The sequence below is a fragment of the Oncorhynchus kisutch genome, linkage group LG4 (genome assembly GCF_002021735.2).
Source record: "Oncorhynchus kisutch isolate 150728-3 linkage group LG4, Okis_V2, whole genome shotgun sequence".
In the NCBI taxonomy this organism is placed as follows: domain Eukaryota; kingdom Metazoa; phylum Chordata; class Actinopteri; order Salmoniformes; family Salmonidae; genus Oncorhynchus; species Oncorhynchus kisutch.
In genome coordinates, this window is record NC_034177.2 from 20,597,197 (window position 1) to 20,612,510 (window position 15,314).

A 15,314-nucleotide genomic window follows, 5' to 3' on the forward strand; every position below is an offset into this window, starting at 1 on the left:
TACCCAAAAATGTGATCATTTTATTCAGCCCCCAGTTCCCACTTCTGTTACTTGTCTCTGATTCCGTAGTCTCTCTCTTGTTCTCTCTCTGTCCCTCTCTCGCAATAACTGACATGTCTGCACTGAGATACTGTTCAAAGATCCTCATGCCCCCAAAGACATGATTAGGAGAATTATTGAGATTGGTCCAGACTCATTGAAAGACAGTGGAGACATCACATAGTACATTCATACGTCTGGTATGTTACACATTGGTACCAATATTGTGTTTGTTTGTTGTTGTTGTTTACTGTTGTATGGACTGTGAATGAAAGAGCTGCCCATGGTTGTTTTAGGGAGGATTCAAAAGCACTGAATTGTCAAGTGCCATGATGACAAAATGAGAAATATTTACACATCATTAACCGTTTCCATTGACTAGCTATAGGACGAGATTTTTACATTTTTTTGTAAAAAATAAATAAATGCTCTGTTAGTTTCATGGAGAGACAGTAATTGAATTTTTTTATGACATTCATTCATGTCAGACATTGATAATTGGTGAATTGACAATTGATTACAGCACTGGTGTGAGGTAGGTAGAATGATGGAAAGTATTCCTGTGGTGGTTGTGGGGCAAAGCATTGCAATGACGAGACAGGCTACTGAAAACTGGACTTTTGAAATGTATTTTTACACACATGATATACTCAGTGGCACTAATGTAATCGGACTCGGTTGCCACCTTGTGTGACCACATGCGCATGCTTAGTGATGTGACGCTGTGTTCCATGTATGAGAGAGAAGCTCATTATTTGGCAACCGGAGTGGCAGCGGGCAGGGCTGAATAGGGGATCCCCGGGATCGTTTTTTTTTTTTTTTTTTTCTTTCTTCATCGAATTACAGGAGTAAATAGTCTGTCAAAACAAGTGAAAAGCGTTACAGCGACACCTCTTCTCCGTAAGTTAAGATATCATTTCAATTGATGGGTTAAAGTAATATTGATTTTGAATTTAATTAAGCAGACGAAGTTAAACTTATTTCCAGTCGTTAACGTAATTATATATCCTTACCTAACTGGCTAACTGCTGTGAGTGCTAGCCTAGGTAATGGGTTGTGTGTCTCTCGCTAGCTGTAATTAGCTAGCCACTGCAAAGTCAGAACAAACCGTTTCAAAAGTCAAAGAATGCATGTAAACTTGTACCGGTTAATGTTCTAAAAGTCGGATACAAGTATTTTCTTTACAACATGCATTAAACTAGTCCAAAAACAACAAATTGGTTTCGACTCTCAAATTAGATTCCTTTATTATTTTTGTGACTGAATCCCGGAGTGCCTGTCTGTCTGTACATGCGAGTGTCCGAGCGAGTTCGTTAGCTAGCCAGACTGCTTACGTTAGCTTGTCATGAGTGGGAATTTGGTGAATCCCCCCACTCACTGGTTTATATACACGAAATATTATACATTCTAAGAATAAATGTAACCCAAACACGATCAGGACGTTTTTAATTGTGTTCCCCGTAATAGAAATCAAGTGTCAGCTATGCTAACTTGCGACGCTATCTCACGACCTGGCTTTAGTTAGCTATGTTGTTAGCGAGTTGGAACATCGATTTGGTTGGACTGTGGTGGGAGACAGGTTGTTGTTGTAATTCACTTTATTTTTTAATATTTTTTTTTACTGTATCACAGTACAACAAAGGATATTCAATAATTGTATTTGTTATCAGAAGCCGGCATTCTCGCAGAATTGCGTGAACACGTTTTTATTTTGATTTGTAGTTGAATGTTCTCTCATTCATTAAAAGTGTGTGTATGTATATGTACTTTTTTTTAATGGTGGACGATGTGCGCGCCACATTCAGTATGGCAAGGAAGCAGTTATTATGGTTCTGTGTCATGATTAAAGTACTCATTTGGGTAGTTCCATGTCATTTCAGCAAGCCATGACACCCACCATCTCAGAATGTTCTGACATCGTTTCTGTAGTAAAAAGAACCGATACGATTAGCATACCTGCAACATTATTTTGTTGAAATATAATTTGATCTCTGAGAAATTGATTAGAGCCAAATTGGGTAGTTTAATTTATAGGATTCATATAAATAATATTATAGTCGTAAACATCCCATTTGGATCAAACTGTTTTCTAACAATTAGTAAAACATGATGAATCCAAAGAAATGGTCAAAAGCCACACACATACCCCCCACCTCAACAATGAGTGTATATAGCAGGCCTGGAATTTCGTGATTTTAGGGGCAAGGACATTTAGTCTTCAAGAGGTGCCCATCTGCCACGGCACCAACATCTGCTAGGGCACCAAGGCCATTAACCCAAATATCCATATTGGCTATGCATATTGGCTACAGCCCATCAAGTCCAAACCGATGCTGACATAAGGGAGGCACCTGAAAATGTAGCCAAACTTTAATGAGATGTTTTATTACATATACTGAACAAAAATATAAACTCAAAATGCAATAATTTCAATGATTTTATTGAGTTACCGTTCATATAAGGAAATCAGTCAATTGAAATAAACGAATTAGGCCCTAATCTATGCATTTCACATGACTGGGCAGGTGCCACTTGGGAGCCAGGCCCAGCCAATCAGAATGAGTTTCTCCCCACAAAAGGGCTTTATTACAGACAGAAATACTCCCCAGTTTCACCAGATGTCCGGGTGGCTGGTTTCAGACGATTCCGCAGGTGAAGAAGCCGGATGTGAAGTTCCTGGGCTGGCGTGGTTTCACGTGGTCGGTCTGTGGTTGGGAGGCCGGTTGGACGTATTGGCAAATTATCTAAAATGACATTGGTGGCTTATGGTAGAGAAATTAACATTAAATTCTCTGGCAATAGCTCTGGTGGACATTCCTGCAGTCAACGTGCCGATTGCATGCTACCTCAACTTGAGACATCTGTGGCATTGTGTTGTGTGACAAAACTGCACATTTTAGGGGCCTTTTGTTGTTCCCAGCACAAGGTGAACCTGTGTAATGATCATGCTGTTTAATCAGCTCCTTGATATGCCACACCTGTCAGGGGGATGGATTATTTTTGAAAAGGAGAAATGCTCACTAACAGGGATGTAAAAAAAATTGATTACAATTTGAGCAAAATAAGATTTTTGTGCATATGGAACATTTCTGGGATCTTGACAATTGTAATGTAGGATCATTATTAATATCTAAAGGCTTGGTTCTGTCCACATATTTGAGGCATGTTCATTCCGATAGGAGACTTAAGGCCAGTGCCTTTTGCGCGCTGCAACGTCACCCACCTTGCAATCTGAGCGGAGGCAGTCAACATTTTGAAACTATTGAACCATAAATGTAATTGGTTAAAATCTGGATGTGGAAGGTCTTGCCATGTTCCAACCATAGGAATGTTAAGGAGATTATTTTAGAAACACTTCTTCATATGCAATTGAAACCAGTATTTCTCTCATGTTCTCAACTGTCTTTCATTGTCCGGCAGCCAAAGACACAACCTAGTCATATTTCCAACCCATGCCTGTTGTTGCATCTTTAGATTTTCCCTCTATTACATTTCTGAAGGATATTTTCATTTGTCATGTGAAGCCGATCGCATTTGCAGTGCACTTTTGAGAAAGAGAAAAAATAATCACCTGATAGCCGGAACAGCATCATCTAGTGGTCATAACCTGGTACTATCAGGATGTAGGACATAAACCTAACAAATCCATATTCATGGCAAGCTAACAAGTAATTTCTCTGAACAGGGGGAGAAAATTCCACCAAATTGAGTGGGAATACATTGCATAGGATGAAGAAACAATACTCAGAGCCACAGCTCCATACTAAACTCAGCAAAAAAAGAAAAGTCCTCTCACTGTCAACTGTGTTTATTGTCAGCAAACTTAACATGTGTAAATATTTGTATGAACATAATATTCAACAACTGATACAAACTGAACAAGTTCCACAGATATGTGACTAACAAAAATTGAATAATGTGTCCCTGAACAAAATTAACAGCCAGTATCTGGTGTGGCCACCAGCTGCATTAAGCACTGCAGTGCATCTCCTCATGGACTACACCAGATTTGCCAGTTTTTGCTGTGAGATGTTCCCCCACTCTTCCACCAAGGCACCTGCAAGTTCCCGGACATTTCTGGGGGGAATGGCCCTAGCCCGCACCCTCTGATCCAACAGGCGTGCTCAATAGGATTGAGATCCGGGCTCTTCGCTGGCTATGGCAGAACACTGACGTTTCTGTCTTGCAGGACATCACGCACAGAACGAGCACTATGGCTGGTGGCATTGTCATGCTGGAGGGTCATGTCAGGATGAGCCTGCAGGAAGGGTACCACATGAGGGACACAGAGTTGAGATTGCCTGCAATGACAACAAGCTCAGTCCGAGGATGCTGTGACATGACGGACCCTCCACCTCCAAATCAAATCGATCCCGCTCCAGAATGCAGGCCCCAATGTAATGCTCATTCCTTCGACGATAAATGCGAATCCGACCATCACCCCTGGTGAGACAAAATCGCGACTCGTCCGTGAAGAGCACTTTTTGCCAGTCCTGTCTGGTTCAGCTACGGTGGGTTTGTGCCCATAGGCTATGTTGTTGCTGGTGAAGACTGGTGAGGACCTGCCTTACAACATGCTTACAAGCCCTCAGTCCAGCCTCTCTCAGCCTATTGTGGACAGTCTGAGCACTGATGGAGGGATTATGAATGATTTTGAAGCTTTGAGGCAGCTAAAACATGGATTGTGTATGTGTGCCATTTCAGAGGGTGAATGGGGAAGACAAAATATTTTAGTGCCTTTGAACGGGATATGGTAGTAAGTGCCATGCGCACCAGTTTACCCCAAAAACTGCAAGGCTGCTGGGTTTTTCATGCTCAACAGATGCCTCATACGGGTGATTACTTTCATTACAAGCCAGTGTGTCTGTCGTAATTCAAGTGACCACAAAGTAACAGTTCCTGTTGCAGTGTGACTGTAAATTGTTTTGTGGTGACATTAAAAAGGGACTTTATCTCATTGTATTGTCACCAGATGGGCTTACCGTTTCTCATAAGATTGATGCGCTATGGACACTCGACCTCGTTCGGTCATTTTACCTCGTATGAGAGGTTAGTATGTAGTAGAGGTCGACCGATTTATGATTTTTCAACACCGATACCGATTATTGGAGGACAAAAAAAGCCGATACCGATTTAAACGGCTGATTTTTTAAAATTATATATACACATTTTTGTAATAATGACAATTGCAACAATACTGAATGAACACTTTTATTTTAACCTAATATAATACATATGGGCTTTTGGATGGGTGTTCTTAAGGTGATTCCACATGTTGGTGGTATTTTTTGATTTAGCCGTTGCTGACCCGATGCTTACATCTTTATCACAAATAAGACCTTGCTTTCCCTGGTGCCAATTCCATGTAATAGTCCCACACTGGTGCTCTGCTTTTCTCTGCCATCTGTAAAACACACACACAGCTCTGAAGTGACAATGATACTGAAGAGTCTGCTTAGGAGACAAATACTCTCAACTGTTTGAATAAAAATAGTGTTTAAGTTACCTGTGATGAATGTTGAAAACAAAAACTGTAATTTCTATTTGCAGGAAATCCTATTTTAATAATGGACTTGGTAAGAATTGACTATCAAAGTGCGAGTCATAATTCCCATAACACCTTAATATTTTGACAAATGTTACCTTATCCTAGTGAGATTTACACGGGTATCAAAATGCCGAGGCGGTTTAAGACTGCAGGAAACACAGACCTTATTTGAAGTAGATCAAGACATTCTCTATGGAAGACATGAATGGTAAAATAACGAAGGAACCCCTTTCAAGTTCAGCCGCAAGTTATTACAGGAATTATAACGCATCGACTATTTCTCTCTAAACCATATAGCTTTGACTATTACGAGCCTGTTGCTGCCTACCACCCCTCAGTCAGACTGCTCTATCAAATATCAAATCATAGAACTAACTATAATAAATACACAGAAATATGAGCCTTAGGTCAAATCCGGAAACTATCACCTCAAACAAAATGTTTATTCCGTTCCATATTTTATCTAAGGGTGGCATCCATGAGTCTAAAATGTTCCTGTTACATTGCACAACCTTCAATGTTATGCCATAATTACGTAAAATTCTGGCAAATTAGTTTGCAAAGAGCCAGGCGGCCCAAACTGTTGCATATACCCTGACTCTGCCTGCAATAAACGCAAGAGAAGTGACACAATTTCACCTTGTTAATATTGCCTGCTAACCTGGATTTCTTTTAGCTAAATATGCAGATTTAAAAATATATACTTGTGTATTGATTTTAAGAAAGGCATTGATGTTTATGGTTAAGTACACATTGGAGCAACGACAGTCGTTGATTGATTGTTGTTTATAAGATAAGTTTAATGCTAGCTAGCAACTTGCCTTGGCTTACTGCATTCGCGTAACAGGCAGGCTCCTCGTGAGGCAGGTGGTAAGAGCGTTGGACTAGTTAACTGTAAGATTGCCAGAATGGATCCCCCGAGCTGACAAGGTAAATCTGTCGTTCTGCCTCGTTCCTAGGCCGTCATTGAAAATAAGAATGTGTTCTTAACTGACTTGCCTAGTTAAATAAAGATTAAATAAAGGTGTAAAAATAAATAAAATAAAAATGGGCAAAATTGGTGCATAAAAAAAACAGATTTCCGATTGTTATGAAAACTTGAAATCGGCCTAATTAATCGGCCATTCTGATTCATCGGTCGACCTCTAGTATGTAGTGGTTATTACTATAGGCCTAGTATGTTCATCCATTGTTGAAAGCTTACAGAATGCATGGGCTAGAATTAAAAAAAAATTGTTTGGTGCTTATCTAGCATCCATTTCAGCCCAGCAGAGCGCAAGCTGTACCTGTGATTTCCCAGAGAGATGTCAGACCCTCCTCAGCTGATTAATGACTGGAGATTCACTGATAAAGGGGCGCCTCTGTAATAATACCATTTTCAGCTCTGCGTCGGTCACTTGTAATGCTCCTCAATTTAGGGCTAATTTAGAAACCTACTGCACTATATGGAGGGATGAATATCGTTTCCATCCATCCATATGTCTGGCTGATATATTATTATAATAGCAAAGCAGCAGGGCACCTTCAAGGACAGCAGTGGGAAATGGAACCGATTGATTGTTGAACAGGTCGTAGCATGGTCATCTTGAGCGATGAGGTTATAAGGGAATGGGAGACAACTATGGATTGGCTGCCGGTCAGATAAACAGATGGGAGATAGAGGGCTGGTGTCCTCTCTCTGCTGTGATCACTGGCCAGGGAAGTGTACAGCGTCATCGAGTGGTTAACAGCAAATGTAGGAGAGCCAGCCACGCATGGTCTGAGTCAACCAGTCACAAGCTTTGGTTTCCCTGAGACCAGCTTCCTGACACTGTAGGGAGGTAGTCATGGAGGATGGGTTTCTGGGGCGTTACGGGGGCTTCCGATTCATGTACTACTACTAGGCTATAGCCTACTAGCAGCAGGGCCAGTGTAGGGATTCAAGTCAGGGTGTGTAGTATGAGGTAGAACCAACCTATAGATGCACATGCTCATATTATCTTTAGAAGAGACTTCATTAGCAAATTTGATGTGCATGTTACGACTAGAGCTCCAGGGAGGGAGCAAATGACAATGTCCCTATGATATGTCACATAATGTGGCCCTGTTTAATGATTCCTAAACATTTTTCAGAGGGCAACACATCAGGTTGTCTCTTTTGGGATCTGTCCTGTGGTGGTATTGTGCACATTTCTAGGCTATGCCTTGTCTATCCATATGTTTATTTTCTTTGTATTGAGAGAATAGGCCTACTATAGGACATTAGCTGTGTTGGTCACCAGATCTCACCAACCCTCAGGCCCTAGGCTATTCTGAGAGGTGGGGGAGGAATCTCATGTCTGTACTCTTCATGTTTACCCTGTTGGACTTCATATTGACTCAACTGTGTGTACCAAGTCTACCGTTTCCCCATGTCAGAAACGGAACAGCTCTACCACTTGAGGAACGCTGTGTTTGTGCTGGATTCAGCCTAAACCTAGTAATCCAGAAAATATTAGAACTTTGGTGATCAGGTGCCTGGATGGTCAATATAAATGTGAACGCTGACCAATGAGCCTTAGTTTTAGGAAGAAGAGAGCACCCCACTTCGAGTCTGTCACAATAGCATCTTTCTCTCCTTGACTCCTCTGGACTGGTTTGACAGGTGAAGGCAACAGGACAGAATTCTACCAAGAAATTGCTTTCAGTTGACCTATTATTTCAGATCCTGGATGGCAGAGGAAGATTGTTTTATTTTTAAACGTACTCTTGAGCCATTGACGACTGAGTTGTGTACTTAGTGCAGGCCATCATCTTCAACATGGCAACTCATTGCCCAAGGGGTCAACAGGCAGCTCAATTCAAGCATGGTTCCTCATTGTGTAGATTCACAAATGAGAGGCTCCACTCTTTCAACATGAAGCTGTGAAGCTCATCAGACATTTGGGGTTGGCTGTGGTATTCCATAGGGAAATCTACACCTGTTAACCAGTTAGGTAGGCCATATGGGCTATTCAAGAATGATGTGCTTGTGTCTACTGGTGTTATATATTTGAGTCGTGACTTTTTATGAGAACCATATGACTTATCCTGTCCTCTATTTTCACATGATTAATGCATTGAGTTGACTAGCGGACAGATGTTTGCGACATCATAAAAATATAAACTCATGGAAACTGTTACAAAATGTGATCACACTCCTTCTCTGGAATGCCTCAAAACATTCTCAATTACTCCAGGTTTAGCAGGAGTCATGGATGAAGAAGCAAGGGCTATGGCATTGCTACATTTTTCCAGTTCTTCTCCTAACAATAGCTCCCACTGTCTGTTTTAACTGGCCAGTGCTGACATGGCAACTCTGGAACACTCAGTTCGGCAGCCACACGAATACAGCATCAAGGCACTCATCCAAGAGGGGGACTAAGCATCCGGGTGCCCTGCTGCCTGCCTGTGTCGCAACCAGGCCAGCTAGCTGTGTACTGAACTGATGTCACACTAGTGTAGGTGCTGACTGAGCTTCATCTAGCCCACCTATAGAATGTGTGTCACTGTCACAGCTTCAATAGCTTCCAGGTAGGCAGTAGTGGCTGTAGGTTGGTTACTGTTTTGTTTTGGTTGCTGTGGATGTGACACAATAGGACTGTGTAGTCTTTTGTTCATTGGGATACCCTCTGTCTGTTCAGTGCTGTGGGAGAGAACACTTTTTTTTTTATGCCCACTTCGTCCCGCAGGCCAATTCCAAGAAATGTAAACTGTTATGAATGTGTGTGGAGAGTCTTTTGGTATGTTTGTCTCGATTTAGGGGATTTGTGATGTGTGTTTTGAAGTAATTTAGCTGAAATGCAAGATTATCACTCATAGAATAGTCTGTTCAGATCACATATTTCCCTTGTCACCAGGAACGTGTGGTTTGAAGGTTAAATTCAATAGGAAATGTATCCCAAGCCACCTTGTTTGGTACAATTGCAATCGGTTGTGGCTATACATTTTCCTTGTTGTGGATTCCTTCAAGGCTTGGTTCGAGATCAATGTTAGTGTAACGGCTAGCTTAGTTAGCAGTGCGCGCTAAATAGCGTTTCAATCGGTGACGTTACTTGCTCTGAGACCTTGAAGTAGTAGTTCCCCTTGCTCTGTATGAGCCACGGCTTTTGTGGAGCGATGGGTAACGATGCTTCGAGGGGTGACTGTTGTTAATGTGTGCAGAGTGTCCCTGGTTCGCGCCCGGGTATAGGCGAGGGGACGGTCTAAAGCTATACTGTTACATTAGCAAATACTTGGAACTTTTGTAGAGTTCCAGGAGGGCAACTCGTGGTTGCATGTCTCAGGGCTTAGAGTTCTGTATTTGATGTAAGGATAAGTAATCCCTGATGTTGATAGATACTTTAATTTGCATCAAGATTCACAAACACCTGTAACAGAATAGATTTAAAGGGATATGTCAGTATGTTGTTCATTCGTCCACTGTTGATGTGGTCCCAAAAAGTGTGCATGTCAGCAGTAAAACACTTCCAGTTCAAATCAAATAGTGTGATGATGATGTTTTTCATCATATACAGATAGCCTGCTCCAAAGATTCAAGTTCAGGTTTTGTTACCAGCATATTGGCTCAAGTATGTGTTAGACGCAGGGCTCTAAGTTAAAACATTTCATAGCACTGGTACTCCCAACGTAAAAAATGTAATTGATTGAGATGCCTACACTGAGTGCACAAAACATTAGGAACACCTGCTCTTTCCATGACAGACTGACCAGGTGAAAGCTATGATCCCTTATTGATCAGTGTAGATGAAGGGGAGGAGACAGGTTAAAGAAACAATTGAGACGTGTGTGTGTGTGTGTGCTATTCAGTGGGTGAATGGGCAAGACAAAAGATTCAAGTGCCTTTGAACAGGGTATGGTAGTAGGCGCCAGGTGCACCGGTATGTGTCAAGAACTGCAATAGAGCTGGGTTTTTCACACTCAACAGTTTCCCGTGTGTATTAAGAGGGGTCCACCACCAAAAGAACATCCAGCCAACTTGACACAACTGTGGGAATCAGTCAACATGTAGAGTCCATTCCCAGATGAATTGATGCTGTTCTGATGCAAAAGGGGAGGGGGTGCAACGCAGATCTAAAATGTTTCTTATTGTAATTTCTGCTAGCCAAAAGTGTTGCACTTTTGTTGTCATCTGATTAAATTAATCTATTTTCTGCTGAAATTGTGGCACTGATCAAATCAAATCAAATTTATTTATATAGCCCTTCGTACATCAGCTGATATCTCAAAGTGCTGTACAGAAACCCAGCCTAAAACCCCAAACAGCAAGCAATGCAGGTGTAGAAGCACGGTGGCTAGGAAAAACTCCCTAGAAAGGCCAATACCTAGGAAGAAACCTAGAGAGGAACCAGGCTATGTGGGGTGGCCAGTCCTCTTCTGGCTGTGCCGGGTGGAGATTATAACAGAACATGGCCAAGATGTTCAATGTTCATAAATGACCAGCATGGTCGAATAATAATAAGGCAGAACAGTTGAAACTAGAGCAGCAGCACAGTCAGGTGGAAGTTGAAACTGGAGCAGCAGCATGGCCAGGTAGACTGGGGACAGCAAGGAGTCATCATGTCAGGTAGTCCTGGGGCATGGTCCTAGGGCTCAGGTCAGTTGAAACTGGAACAGCAGCATGGCCAGGTGGACTGGGGACAGCAAGGAGTCATCATGTCAGGTAGTCCTGGGGCATGTATTTTGTATTTCTGATGTATTTTCTGTGAAGGAAAACTATAGTTGCAGGTCCCTGATCACTCAAGCAGAAACACTGACTTTCAATATAAAATGCAGGGGATTTATTTAAATTTTATATTTTAATATCTGTATTTTTAAAATGCATATTTCTGAACTTGTATTAACTTCTTATGGATCCCTTCGCACGCCAATCCCTTTAGCGGGATCGATTTGACAACACCCAGTGAAATTGCAGTGCGCCAAATTCAAAAACAGAAATACTCATAAGAATTCATAAAGCATAAAAGTGTTATACATCGGTTTAAAGATGAACTTCTTGTTAATCTAGCCGCAGTGTCGGATTTCAAAAAGGCTTTACGGTGAAAGCAGGCCATGCGATTATCTGAGGACAGCGCCCAGCATACCAACACATGAAAATCAGATTTCAACCAGGCAGGTGCTACACAAAAGTCAGAAATGGCTAAATAATTCATGCCTTACCTTTGAAGATCTTCTTCTGTTGGTACTCCAAAATGTCCCATAAACATCACAAATGGTATTTTTGTTTGATAAATTGCTTCTTTACATCCCCAAAATGTCTATTTACTTGGCGCGTTTGATTCAGAAAAACACCGGTTCCAACTCGCCCAACATGCCGACAAAGTATCTAATAAGTTAACTGTAAACTTGGTCCAAACATTTCAAGCAACATTCCTAATCCAAATGGATGTATCCTAAAATATAAATAATCGATCGAATTTAAGACAGGGACAACTGTGCTCAATACCGGACGAAAAACAAAGGGAAGCACGTTCCAGGTCGCTCGCACCAAAACAGAGTGCACCTGGAGTGACACATGGAAATAACAGGGCTACTTCTTCATTTCTCAAAGGAAAAACATCAACCAATTTCTAAAGACTGTTGACATCTAGTGGAAGCCATAGGAACTGCAAGCATATTTCTATTAAAAAGGGATTGCCATAGAAATCTAATGGAATACAGATTGAACTCCAATGTTTTTTTCCCTGGATGGACTGTGCTCAGGGTTTCACCTGCCAAATCACTTCTGTTAAACTCCCAGACATTATTCAAACAGTTTTAGAAACTTCAGAGTGTTTTGTTCCAAATAGACTAATAATATGCATATCCTAGCTTCTGGGCCTGAGTAGCAGGCAGTTTACTTTGGGCACGCTTTTCAACCAGACGTGAAAATACTGCCCCCTAGCCAAAGAGGTTTTAATAACGCAACCTCGGAGCTACTTTTGAAGCACATGTTGTGCCCTAGAAACTAACACTGTATGCAACATTGTAAAGACATTATTATTATTATTATTATTATTATTATTATTATTATTATTATAAAAGCTAAAATGTTGATACCAATACCGGTCATTGAAATTACAAAAGTAGGTTTCTACATTGTGTAAAAGCACTATTTTCCTATTGAGATGTATTACATTGAACATTTGATCTGGTCGTTTTGGCAATATCGCAATATTATTTTTGCCGTAGTTGGCTGTACCTGCACAAACACATTTCTTTAAAAACGTCCTGTGATGTCAACATGCAAGAGATCTGTCATTCACGCATTGCTATGGTCATTGATCTGCTGAAGAAGTTATCACTTTCTTTTTCCGTTACTAGGTGGTTAGCTAGCCAATGAGGTAATATGACTGAACAAAGTGTAAACCAATGGTTAACGATGTGCGAGTAGTGTTAGAACGGCCCACGATCCGTTATAGGAAGATTAAAATGTTGCGGCTGTAATATGGATCAGATATTTTGACTTGGTTTGGCTTGAAGCAAACCGCTTTTGCTGTAGTAATGGTGCAACCATGACCTTATTGAATGTGCACTCAATGTTTTTCTCTAGGGCCACAACGGTACAGCACGAAACAATTATTATCTGGAAGATTTTGTTCCTAGTCACAAAGTGCTCTCAAAATAAAACTTGTGGTCACAGCAAATTTTTCTCACACTTTAGAGCCCTGGTTAGACACCCAAGTTCTTCTGAGTTAAGCTAGGCCTAGTCATTGTTTGCTCGGAGTCAGCACTGACCTATAACCTATTGTAACCCTCCACTTGAAGTTATGGAGAATCAGGGTCCTGTAGTTGACCATAAGCAGGGTAAGCTGAACTTCAATGGAGATAATGGCATTAAAAATCATGACTTCAAGGCAAAACAAGTCAAGTCTAGCTGGAGAGTTTATCCACTGGCTGGTTCATCATGAAGATCAGATGGTTAATGGAATCAGAGGTACAGCTTCTGGTTTTTCATTCTATTAATGATATGAGTTAATCTGCTCTTAATGTCCCAATGTAGTGCATGCCGCGCCTCGATCGGCCTGAATCGTGATTGTAAACACTGTCAATTAGTTCTGTCCTTTTCAGAGACTGTGTGTGTGTGTATGAGAAGGGGGGGGGGGGGGGGGGACGGCAGTGTTCTTGGTGTTTGTGAGTGATCGTCTGTTCCGTGTGTGTGTCAGTGTGTGCATGTGCGCATTCCTTTGTGGTCACGTGTAGTGGTCTGGCTGCACTTCCTGGGCTTTGCCCATGCCGTTCGTCGTCATGTTGCTAAGTGGAATCCAGGTGGAGCCTAACTGGCAGATGCAGGGTTAAAGGCTTCCATTTTGTTAGGTAACACCCTAATGGCCTGATCTGTCAGTGGTGTTAAAATGGCAGTACTTAACCCTTGGTGTTCAGTACCGAACCAGTAGGGGAACCTTCTCTGCCACAACCAATAGGAGAGAGAGTGAGAGAGCGAGAGAACGAGGGAGAGTGAGGACGCAGAAGAGCAAGAGTGTTTGTCAGTGTACAGTCGATCTATGGCCAGGCCAGTCACCCCTCCCCCACCACCCAGTCAGCTTGCTCCCGCTCTCTCTCTGTTTAGAACCCATGTACTCAGTTTGGTGAAGCCAGATTAAGCAATGTTTTTTTTTTGCACTATCAGATATTCCAAAAACAGCACTGGGTTCAGTGGGTTGACTTTCCCTCCAGTTTCTTTCAAAATTCATTCAGTAATTTGGACATATCCTTCTCAACCTAAATGTGACCTCGAATGAATAATCAAACAGAAATGAATTGTGCGTTAATCAAATCTAGAACGATATATATTTTGAGTCAACGTATCACAGGGAAGAGACTAATTGCATGAGCAGGAGATTCATGGCTTTGTGTGCAGCCCATTTTATTGGGCAATATTATACTGTTGTTCCCCCCCTCACTGGATCCAATAGAGCCTGTATTCAAAAGCATCCGTGAGCTTTAATTGCCATGTCCAGTCCCTAGGGAAGATCATTACATCCAACATATCAGATAGTAGATGCTAGCTACCTGAGGAAATGGATCAATCGTAATACTCTGTCTCCCTAAAGGACTGCCCATGAAATTAGAATGAGCTCATTGGAGAGTCAAACCAGGTAATATGTTCTCTATGCTCTCCATCTTGCCTAGTGTACTATGGCCATTGTTTCTAGCAGGAATCGCTGAACATGGAATAATTCACTTAAATTCTTATGGTAAATTGGTAAGAAGTCATCAACATCAAGGTCTGCAATCAAAGCATGAAAGTGAAAAAGGGCTGGTGTGTGTGCAGCTTCATTCTGCTAGCGATCAGGGTGGAAATTGGACGATGCAATAAAAAGCAACACCAATGTTGGTGTGTTTAATATTAATCTGAATGGACACGTGATCAGACTGCTGGGTGGCCTGTTGCTCCTCTGGCTGTCTCTCTCTCTCGCTCTCCCTGGCTAGATCTGCCCCAGGCCTTGTTTTCTACCAGAGACCTTAGTGTCCTCGCCATAATCTCTATGGAACACAAACCAGTAATCTCTATCCACTCGCTATCTCTTTGGAAATTTTGCATGCAACTCCATTATCAATGGATGGTAATGAATCTTGTAGGGATGGGCATTGTACTGATAGTGCAGTTAATTTGATGCTGAGAGCTCTAACGTTATGTACGTTTGCTGGTATCGCTATGCAAATGCATGGGTATATATGCAATGGTGCAATAAATTAGTGCCCTTAACCATTGTCATTATGAGACCTGAGCTGATTGTTTGCATTTAGA

The 15,314-nt window shown here is 41.6% G+C and overlaps 1 protein-coding gene across 11 annotated transcripts in view; it reads left to right on the forward strand.

Annotated features, from left to right (window-relative positions):
* The first annotated feature begins 754 nt into the window (after positions 1 to 754).
* The window catches only part of LOC109889224 (transcriptional repressor p66-alpha), a 44,996-nt gene continuing 30,436 nt past the window's right edge, over positions 755 to 15,314 (forward strand). For 10 of the 11 annotated variants that reach the window (XM_031822619.1, XM_020480494.2, XM_031822621.1 and 7 more), the window contains exon 1: positions 782 to 939. The gene's annotated coding sequence lies outside the window, so the exon portion shown is untranslated. Of the gene's footprint in view, positions 940 to 15,314 lie in introns of all 11 variants that reach the window. The other variant, XM_031822625.1, reaches the window with a different exon arrangement.